The sequence below is a fragment of the Seriola aureovittata genome, chromosome 17 (assembly GCF_021018895.1).
Source record: "Seriola aureovittata isolate HTS-2021-v1 ecotype China chromosome 17, ASM2101889v1, whole genome shotgun sequence".
NCBI lineage: Eukaryota > Metazoa > Chordata > Actinopteri > Carangiformes > Carangidae > Seriola > Seriola aureovittata.
Genome location: NC_079380.1, coordinates 19,422,875 through 19,434,182, shown reverse-complemented (window position 1 = coordinate 19,434,182; position 11,308 = coordinate 19,422,875). Strand labels below are relative to the sequence as shown.

At 45.1% G+C, this 11,308-nt stretch overlaps 1 protein-coding gene across 3 annotated transcripts in view; it reads left to right on the top strand.

Annotated features, from left to right (window-relative positions):
• The first annotated feature begins 8,145 nt into the window (after positions 1-8,145).
• The window catches only part of hdac5 (histone deacetylase 5), a 52,499-nt gene continuing 49,336 nt past the window's right edge, over positions 8,146-11,308 (top strand). The window contains exon 1 of one of the 3 annotated variants that reach the window (XM_056401233.1): positions 8,146-8,237. The gene's annotated coding sequence lies outside the window, so the exon portion shown is untranslated. Of the gene's footprint in view, positions 8,399-8,419; positions 8,539-11,308 lie in introns of those variants that run through there. The other 2 variants (XM_056401232.1, XM_056401234.1) reach the window with 2 other exon arrangements.

The following is an 11,308-nucleotide window of genomic DNA, read 5'->3' as shown; positions in this document are numbered from 1 at the left end:
CTTCTTGGGCTACATTGTGGCTCCAGGTAGTCTGCAGATGGACCCGTCCAAGGTCTCAGCAGTCACGTCCTGGCCCATCCCTGACTCCCGCAAGCACCTGCAACGTTTCCTGGGGTTCGCCAACTTTTACCGCCGATTCATCCGCAACTACAGCACTGTCGCCGCCCCCCTCACAGCTCTCACATCCACCAAGGTGCCTTTCCACTGGACCTCTGCGGCTGATGAGGCCTTCCAGACTCTCAAGGCGTGTTTTACATCAGCGCCCATCCTTCAGGTTCCCGACCCAGACCGCCAGTTCGTTGTGGAGGTTGATGCCTCCGATGTTGGCGTGGGAGCCGTCCTGTCTCAGCGGGCTGCGTCAGATCAAAAGCTCCATCCCTGTGCCTTCTTCTCTCGTCGACTGTCCCCTGCTGAGAGGAACTATGACATCGGCAACCGGGAGCTGTTAGCCGTCAAGCTGGCCCTAGAGGTGTGGCGCCATTGGCTGGAGGGGACCAGACTGCCATTCCTGGTTTGGACTGATCATAAGAACCTAGAATACATCCGGACTGCCAAGAGACTGAACTCCCGCCAAGCCCGCTGGTCCCTCTTCTTCACACGATTCAACTTCTCCCTCTCCTATCGACCTGGATCCCGCAACATCAAGCCAGATGCCTTGTCGCGACAATTCAAGGGGGAGGGGGAGGCAAGGGAAGAGGCCGACTCCATCCTCCCGTATCCCTGTGTTATTGCTTCCCTGACCTGGGAGGTGGAGGAGAGGGTGAAAGCTGCTATGGAGAATCAACCAGGTCCTAGCGCCTGTCCCCCAAACCGTCTCTTTGTTCCTTCGGCTCTGAGGTCTGACGTACTCCAGTGGGCTCACTCCTCCAGACTTACCTGTCATCCTGGAATACGGAGGACTTGTGATGTATTAAAGCAGCGCTTCTGGTGGGCCACGCTGGAGGAGGACACTCGTGAGTACATCAATGCCTGTCCTGTCTGCAGTCAACACAAGCCTTCTCATCAGTCCCCTGCTGGGTTTTTGCATCCCCTTCCGGTGCCTCGGCGCCCATGGTCCCACATCTCCTTGGACTTCGTCACTGGTCTTCCCTCTTCTGATGGGAACACAGTCATTCTCACAGTGGTTGACCGGTTTAGCAAGATGGCACATTTCATTCCTCTCTCCAAGATCCCCTCTGCCAAAGAGACTGCTCAGCTGGTCCTGCTCCATATCTTCCGCCTCCATGGCCTTCCCACTGATGTGGTCTCAGACCGGGGCCCGCAGTTCACCTCCATCTTCTGGCGGGAGTTCTGCGCTCAGCTTGGGGCCTCCGTTAGTTTGTCCTCCGGTTTCCACCCCCAGTCCAATGGCCAAGCAGAACGCATGAACCAAGAGATGGAGACAACACTACGTTGTATGGTGTCACGGAACCCCTCCTCTTGGTCCCAGCAGCTCCTGTGGGTCGAATACGCCCACAACTCCCTCACCAGCTCGGCCACTGGCCTCTCCCCCTTTCAATGCTGTTATGGGTATCAACCTCCACTCTTCCCGGCCCTTGAGGGAGAGGCCACCTGCCCCTCTGTCCAGGCCTTCATCCGTCGTTGTCGCCGCACCTGGATCCAAGCTCGAGCAGCCCTTCTCCGAGCCTCTGATCGCTACTCCTCATCGGCCAACCGGCGTCGCACTCAAGCTCCGACTTACCAAGTGGGCCAAAAGGTTTGGCTCTCCACCCGGGACCTCCCTCTCCGGGTGGAATCCAGGAAGTTGGCTCCCAGATTCATCGGTCCTTTTCCCATACTGAAGGTCATCAACCCGGCGGCAGTGAGGCTTCAGCTCCCCCGGTCCATGCGCATCCACCCCACCTTCCATGTCTCTCGCGTCAAGCCTGTTTTGGAGAGCCCGCTGGTGCCCCCCACTCCTCCTCCACCGCCTCCTCGCCTTATCGATGGGGGTCCGGCCTACGCTGTTCGTCGCCTGCTGCGCTCCCGCCGTCGTGGTCGTGGGCTTCAATACCTGGTCGACTGGGATGGCTATGGTCCAGAGGAGAGGTCGTGGGTACCTGCTGGTCACATTCTTGACCCTCGCCTCATCACCGATTTTCATCGGCAACACCCTGAACAACCCTCCAGGTCGACCTCCTCCGCTGGGGCTACACATCGGGGGCCATCCGTCCCTCCCATGCCTGTTGACTTGGAGGGGGAGGGGGTCTCTTCCTCCGAGGAGGACTCATCCTCGGATAACGAGGGTGCCCTCCTCCAGACCCCCTCCGCCCACCCGGCTGCTGTGATGGACTGGTCTGGCTCCGAGGAGTTTTAGTCCCTCCTCCTGGCCCCCTCCTCCCACCCGGCTTGGTGCGTTTTTGGGACGTCGGGAGCCGTCCCTTGAGGGGGGGGTTCTGTCATGGTTTGTTCTCCATACATACCTGCCTTCAGTTGTTTTCCACTCATCACTCCCTTGCTCACCCCATCTGCCAGCCACACCCACCTCGTCAGTCACTTCATTCACCTGTTCACTCAGCTGCAGCTCTTCAGCAATCAAGCCTGGTTAAAAGCTCCACTCTCCTCCACACTCACTGCCAGATTGTTCTTTGTTCCCATGAAAGACTTTCCAGCGTTTACTCTTCATCTGATCTCCCGGTTCCGACCCTGCCTGCTCCCGACCTACCCGCCTCGTCTCTGCCCTGGTAATTACTTCAGCCCTTCTGTTTTTGACCACGATTCTGCCTTGCCTCTTCCTGGTCTTCGTCTGCCTGTTCTCGGGGCTGCTCTGAGTCCTCCACCTCCACTGCTGCAGCGTGTGAGTTCTCCTCGTTTCCCCATTGATCATCGCTGGGACAGAGTCCTCATCTCGACCATCGTGAGTGTTCCTGGGTTACTCACCTGCTGGTTTTTCGGTCCTCTGCCTGGTTCCGACCTACCCTCTGCCAGGTACGGCTGCCTCATCCACAGCTTTATTCTGGGCCCTCGGATTTTCCCCAAGCCCCTCAAAGACTGCCATTCCCCTTTTGAATTGAACTGTGTTTATTTACCTGCATCTAATAACAATAAAAGTCATTACCAATCATCGGTCCTAGTCGGTGCTGCTTTTGGGTCCAAACCTCACCCACTACAATATTAATATAAAAGAGTAAACTGTATAACGTTTTCTAGAGAAATGTAGTGAAGTAGAATTAAAGAAGCATTAAAAGTACAAGTACCTCAGTATTTTACCTAAATATAGTAATTAAGAACATTTACTCAAGTAAATTAATCTTTGAAAGGGTAGTTAGAGTAATACAGCAATAACTGTTCGTGAACGTCCATGCACCTTCCTTCCTCTCCTCTAGAGGGCACTGCAGTCTTGGTCAGTTCAGTTCATGGTTACACTGATGTGCAGCATTTAGTGAAGCAGCAGGATCAGTGGTGTTCACCCCGTGGTCCGGGGACCTGCTGGGGACTTGAGGTCTCAGAGAGCAACACAGGAAGATGCAGAATCAGAAGTCCTCCTAAAACTGAATCAGGTAAAATTTCTGTTTCAGTTTTATTAAATCCATGAAACTTGGCTTTGATTTTAAATAGGAAGAAGCATGTTTGGAAATTGTATATATATCGGTTTAACAAGTTTAAAAGTCATGCAGAATGGGAGCTCTGTATGTGTATGTGTGTGTGTGTGTGTGTGTGTGTGTGTGTGTGTGTGTGTGTGTGTGTGTGTGTGTGTGTGTGTGTGTGTTGGATCAGTTTCCAAGGCTATCTTCATTAATGTCAGAAACTGGCTAGTCATATATGTGTGTGCGTGTGTGTGCGTGTGTGTGCGTGTGTGCGTGCGTTTGTGTTCTCTTTTTTCTGTCTGACATTTCTGATTTCACCGGTGACTCACAGGAGGCTGACTCATCACTGCTCCTTTTGCAGTGTGTGTGTGTGTGTGTGTGTGTGTGTGTGTGTGTGTGTGTGTGTGTTTGTGTGTGTGTGTGTGCGTGTGTCTGAGCTACTTATTGACATGTTATCCGTTCATCTTTTCTCATCATTATCTCTCTTTCTCTCTCTCTCTCTCTTTTCATCTTTTATTGTCTTAATAACTTTTAGTGACACCACTGAGCCCATTTTCACATCTTCATCCCAGTGTAATGATGAAGTGTTTGTCCCTGCTTCACTATGACTGGACACATTTCTACCTGTGTAGGTTTGAACCTGTGACGCTTCTATTAGTCTGAGATTTTACATCCACCCACTGGTGCAACATGAGGTCACAATTAAAGAAACACTGATTTCAGGCTGGAACATAGAGTCATTTTGATTTATGTGATTTCAAATGTCTATTTATTTATGTCTGGTTTATACACACACACACACACACACACACACACACATATATATATATATATATATATATATATATATATATATATATATAGAGAGAGAGAGAGAGAGAGAGAGAGACAGAGAGAGAGAGAGAGAGAGAGAAAACTTACAAATAGTCCCTTTAATATGTTTTACATAATAACAATAATAGATTTTTTGGCGAATGTCGGGGCAGGGGAAAGAGGCTATAATAACAGTACTGCCCTATAATTACCTTTTAAATTCATATTGAGAACTTGTTGGCAACATTTAGCCTATTTACAGATGATATGGAGCCTCACTAGTTTTCATTTGGACTTGTCCTACTGGCGACTTAATGAATGGAAGTCCAGTATTCATTCTCTTGTTGCTTTGTTTGTGGTCTCTATACCGGTGGCTCTTCAGCTCCTAAATGCTCCACAAAGTTCCCCAGCTAACTGCTAACTTTGTCTGTCTGTGGGCTGGTGCTGGGTAGCACACCAGAAAAACCAAAACAAGTAGTCAAATGATCATTGATCATAAAAACATATTGATTACAGCTACTTTAATGTATCTGTTATTATTGCTCTTCTAACAGGATTGAACATAGATAGGTTAATAATGGCTTTGCTTTAAATAGAACACACAGTGTGCAGGTGTAACTTCATTAATTTCATGACTATTGAGAGGAATAAGCAAGGAGGAGGAGAAAAGGAGAAGGCTGTGAAGAGAAGCATTCAGAGGGTAATGAGATGTAATGGGATGACCTTTCACTTTCACTTATGTCAACCAGTCAATAGCCTTCTGTTCCAAAGACCTCTACCAATCAGTGAAGTCCTTTAAAAATACCCACGAGGCACCTGTGGAGTAGTCTGACTGAGGACAACGTCTCCATGGCAACAACATCATTACCAGAATAGCTCTTTCTCTCTCTCTTTCTCTCTATTTCTGTCTCTCACTCTTTCCTTCCTTTCATTCCACCTCCTGCTTTCTGTTTTCTAGCTTATTTTCCTGTTCATGCAGAATATATCCTGTTTCCCTTCATCGTTCCTCTTCCCCCTTCCTTCAACCCCCTAACTTCCTTTCCTTCCTTCATCTCTGTTCCTGTTTCTCTCCTTTCCTTCATTTTTTCTTTAACCTCTCTGCTCAGTCACATTCTCCTATCTTCTTCCTGCACTTTTTTTCACCAAATCTCCTCCTCCACCCCTGGTTTCTTTCCTATCTATATTCAAGAGTGTGTCCTGTGCCCCTCTCCTCACATTGAGGCTGCTTCAGTGCGCTCGCGAAATTCCTGCTCTCAGATTTCTGCTTTCACTCTTGGATTTTTGTGCAATGACCCTGTCACAATTCCCCAGTCAAGGTTAGGTATGACGCCAGAGTTGACGCTGACCAATGAATTCATCACTGCCTCATTGCGGACACATTCGCTTCAATTCTTACAGCGTCCCTTACGGGCGGTTACTGTTTAACCAGATTCATCCACTCCCACCCTCGAAGACATTATTATATGTACTTCACTTGTTTTCTTGTAGGACCTTTGGAGTTTATACATATTTTTTAGTTCCCTGTAAATGCTATATATAATACTAGCCCCACATAGACATATATACGTTGACGCCGGCCACTGGATCATACATCAACCTTTTTATGTTAATTTTTTAAACCGTCCCACCGTGCTTCTGTTAATGCTAAACTCTGTTCTCTGTATTCTTGAAGTGTATTTTGTATTTTTGTTTTGGAGCTAAAACTTGTGGCTGACTTTAACTTATGTGGTGCACCGTTTGTACCCACTGACCAGATTTGTTTTGAACACAGATGCTTGCGATGATGCAGTGGAGTAAGATTGACACCCATCTGGGAGTTGCAAATGCTAAAGTGGTGTAACAGAAAAATTATCATAAAGACACGGAAATCTAGCGTCCATTATGACCCTTGAAAGTCCTATAGGAAATACAACATAACATATTTTCATTGGTTCCGTAAGTGTAAAGTTACGACAACTGACCTTTTGCCCTGCACTCTTTAGTTACTGTAACTACACTTCCCGAGCTTTCCATAGCAAAGGACTTATGCGGTTTACAAAGAGAACAGTAGCAGATTTATCAGTTGACATTCGAAGTAATGGTAATATAGAGGGCACCAGACTTTTCATTTCTAGTCAGCAATCATGGATTATGTTGGCTGAAATGACAACTGTCACTATCAGTTTTAGTTAAGTATAGCTAGTCAGTGTACGATAGTGCTAATGCTAATGCTAACGCAAACACTAAAAATCTAAGATTTGGGTAAAAACACTGTCACCAGCTGACTTTTTAATTTTTTTGAGCTGCAAATCTGGGGCCAGAACAAAGTGCAGTATATAGTTATAGTTATAATTTAATATTCTTAGCTTCTTGTTTGCGTTTCGAAGAGGATCAAAACAGACAGCTCAGTGGCCAAGCTAATGTGTCATTGAAATGCATATTGTAGGTTTCTATCTAGACACAGGTTTGTACTGGGCATTTTTTTAATGATTATTTAGTCTCAAAAAAACATTAAAAATGCCCATCACATTTTCACAAAGGACAGAGTCAAAAGATCAGTTAATAAAGCACGCCCCTCCATGAGTCCCTTATCTTGTCATTGTCTTGGTATTGAGCTTTAGTGGACACTCAATTCATCAAATTATCAAAAATCAATTGTCACACAGTGAATATGGGGCTTTTGCAGGCCACTGGAGGCCTACAAGTGTCCAGTTTTGGTGAGCCTCTGCCCACTGCACCGTTAGATTTCTGACTGACACAAGTTGAAGCTGACGTGGTCTTCTGCTGTTGTAGTCCATCTGCCTCATGGTTGAATGTGTTCTCTGCTCACCACAGTTATAAAGCGTGGTTATCTGAGTTACTGTAGCCTTTCTGTCAGCTCCAACCACTCCGTCCATTCTCCTCTGACCTCTCTTATCAACAAGGTGTTTCTGTTCACAGAGCTGATGCTCTGTGGATGATTTTAGTTCCATTCTGAGTAAAAAACTCTAGAGGCGGTTGTGTGTGAAAATCCCTGGAGATCGGTTGTTTCACAACATGAACTGAAGCTACAGACCTGTATCTGCATTATTGTATGTATTGCACTGCTGCCACATGATTGGCTGATATGCATATTGATGTGTTTGTCCAGTCTTTTAGGTTTTCATTCATATTAATATTTTGCTCATGTTTTACAAAAAGAGCAATGGCATAAGTCGTTTTTGGCTACCTGGACAGGAAATACAGTTACAACTTGAGAAGCAAGTAAAAACTATTATTATTATTTCAATCGTGCATCAGATTAAATTGTTTATTTTTAATCCACACTATTAGAGGATAATTTGAGGGTTCTGGAAATATCCTAAATACCTCTGGATCTCTGTGACAGGAATGCAATGATATATATAAGATGCAAAAATATGGAGCTAAATTATGAGGAGAATGGAAAGCATGATGATGAACATTATGCAAAAAAAAAAAAGCCGAATATTAATCATAGTAATAGTTTTTAATTATTCCTTTTGATAGTTTCTTCATTGCTTACATTGCACAGCTAATGGGGGGGGGGGGTCTTTAAGTCTTCCAGTTTGCAGTCTTCCTCGTTAGCAGTTAGCAAAGAGCAATTAGTTGAACCCAGCAGCTCTGTTGTATGTACTGAGGCCCCATGTGTGTAGCAAACATGGGAAAGTAAGGTTAAGTAGGCAAGGAAGACAAACTAAACTGTACATCTGTCTGCCTGCCTGTCTATCTCTGCCTGGTCTGTCCGCCTCCATTGGTTTCTATTGAGTCTATTTTTAGCCCCAGCAGACTGGTCACGTGGCAGGAGGAGGACGTCAATAATGTTGTTGTTGGTGGTGGGAGAGAGAGAGCGAAATAGAGAGAGAGAGAAAGAGAGAGAGAGTGTGAGGGGGAGAGGGAGAGAGGCAGACTGTAAATATGGAGGAGGTGAAACGGTAGGAGGTAAGACCCGTCCCTCTTATTAAATTAAACGTTTTCATGTTAAAATAAAAGAGCACGGGAGCGCTACGGGGGACACACCGAGCCTCGGCGGAAACCGAAGCCGGGGAAGGAAGCGACCTCTGCGAAAATACGCGTTCCAGGAGGACCCGCCGACGTCCACGGTACCGTGAGGTTTATGGGAGAGGGAGCGAGAGAGAGGGAGAGGGTGCCTGGGTGCGTGTGTGCGTGACCGTCCGAGAGGGATTTACCTACCGACAGGCAGTTAAAGGTTTCGTGAAGAATGGTCGCAGGGCGAGAGGAGGTGAATGTTTGTGCTTGCTAAGCATTTGCCTGCACTTACTATACTGTACAGTTGACACACCAGCTAACTTGGAAGTTACCGTACTTGCTATAGCTAGCCAAAGGACGGGAGATGACACCTGACAGTTACAACAGTTTACTCGCTACCGCACAGGTAACAGCTACTGCCTGATTCCACACAGCAGCTACCTTTGTACATTAAGTTTTTGACCCAGGAGTTAAGTTACTAGCTAGCAACTAACTAGGGTGCAACTGACAACCAAAAGGTTACCAGCCATCTACTGTACAAGCTCAAAGCTAACAGAGGAAAGTAGTTAACCCTCTACACTGATGGTTAGTGGATGACCACTGGCTGCCAGTGAAGAACATCCAACCAAATAACCAGTAACACCACAGCTACCACTGGTAGCAAGTATATACCAGAGCTCATTCTCTGTAAGCTTGAAAAGTGACTATAAACAAATGTAGTATGATGTTATGCTTTAACTTGTCCAAGTTACACTTACATTTATGAATGAGGTTCCTTATTGGAAACGGACATATGTGTACATTTCTCCCATGTTGCTGATCTTGCATTTGCAGTTGTAAAGTCAGTGAGCGACAGAAAGCCTTTTCCAAATGAGCAATTTAGTGCTCAGCATGAAATATGGAAACCTCTTACTTTATGACATTAAAAATATCTACATTTTGTGTACGTTTTGTTGCAATGTTGTCGGGCACTTGACACTTATCTGGGTTGCTAGTTGCCGCTAAGGAAGGAAACAACTTGACTGTCAAAGACGCCCAAACAACAAAACTGACTAATAATTGTATTGTCCTTACTTGACAATACAACTGTTTTGTACTGAAAAAGTGTCAAGGTTTGGCCCTGCAAATTTTCAGTTCAGCACTGTTATCCACCTAAAATCAGGACTTATAATAATAATAATAATAATAATTATAGTAATAATAAACTTTATATAGCACTTTTCTTAACAAAGTTACAAAGTGCTTTACTGAAAGAAAAAGGGGAATGAAAACAACAAACCGGGCCAGTTAAAAAGGGCCATTAGATCAGACTAAACATGCATAGCAGGATGGATCTTGCACTTAAAACCCAACTTCCCCTTGTATTAGCGAAAAACAGCTAGTAGCTAATGCAAATTGTTATATCAGTAAGAAATATAAAATTGACTACATCCACATCATCCAGAGTCAGTCATGCACACATTTTATGGCTGCAACTAAGGATTACTTTCATTATTGATTGATTAATTGAGTCTTCTTTATGGTCAATAGAAAATGTCAGAAAATGGGGGAAAAAAATGCTCATCTCAGCTTCCTAAGGTACAAGGTGATGCCTTCTAATGTCTTCTCTGCCAAACAGTCCAGAACCTAAAGATAGATTCTGTGTATTTCACTTGACAAAGAAAAGCAGAAAATCCTCACATTTGAGAAGCTGGATCTTGGGAATGTTTCTCACTTTTGCTTTAAAAATAAATTAAATGATTTATTGTTTGTCAGAATAGTTGCTGATTCATTTTCTGTCGATCGGTTAATTGATTTTCAGCACTGTAAGAGTTTATCCACCATAGCTTGTCTAGCAGCTAAAACACAGGCTCAGGAGAACCAGAATCCTGGGGAATTGGAATATGGGAGATGGGACATTCGGTGAAGGGGAATGTTGAGTCGATTATGAATATGATTTGGGTGCGAGGACTGATCTGACTTAGTTGGGCAGCGTCTGAACCAGTCTGGGTCAACTGGTGTTGACAGTCGACGGATAAAACTATGTAGTGTGCGATAAAAGATTCTAATTACAGCCAGTTGTTCTCAGAGATTTCTCTAATCATGTTTTGATATTTGTGACCAGCGATGTCTGTTAATAAAGTGACATCACTGAACCTGACGTTAGCTGTGTTTCCTGAAGTTCACACTCACCTGCAGTTGGCCTTCTTGTGAGATTTGCAGGGTCATCTACCACCAGAACTCCAGTGGTTACTAACAAGTCGTCCAGTGTGTTGTCTAGTATTTTTACTCAGTCGTAAAGTTTCTGCTCTGTCCTGACTGACAGACTGAAAGACTAAAACATCTGTGCACACTGGTGGAAACAGTGATTGTGTTTGGTTTGTCCAGACTTTGTAGGTTTCAGCTCGTCTTCAGGTTTGTCCCAGACTGTAAGAGATTCCTCTGATGATGATTAGCAGTGCAGCTGCGGCAGTTTCCCTAAAAACCTCCAGGATGCTGCTGTGGGCTGGTTGTGTTGAAGCTGATAGTGTGGCATTTACAGGCTAACTTGTGGAGTCAGCAGATGACAACTTGGTAGGGATTTCAGTACTTATTTACTATACTAATACTACATTCTCTATTAGTACATAAGTGGGAGGATATAGATACTGTATCCCACACACAACGTGCTGCTCTGGAGGTGCAGCACACTTTCTTGTGATTACTTAAAGAGCCCTGCATGACTGTCTACTGCCGCTTTGTGTCACCAGTAGGTCTCTAAGATAGGTCTCGTTCCAGGTGCAAAACTAAAGGGCTTTATCTCCTATTGTGCTTTGTGATGTCTGATCAGAAAAGTGCCATATGACTAAATGTTAGTTTACTTGCTAACTTGCTAACATCAAGAACTCTGTAGTGATGGAAGCTGGTACTTCAACAAAAATCAGTTTAGTATGTATTATGTAATTATGTACGTCATGTACCAGCTGAACGGCACCTATTTTCAGTTTCCCATCGTTTGATGAAAATTTTAGCATGTACATATAAAATCAAAAATGTGCACAGTT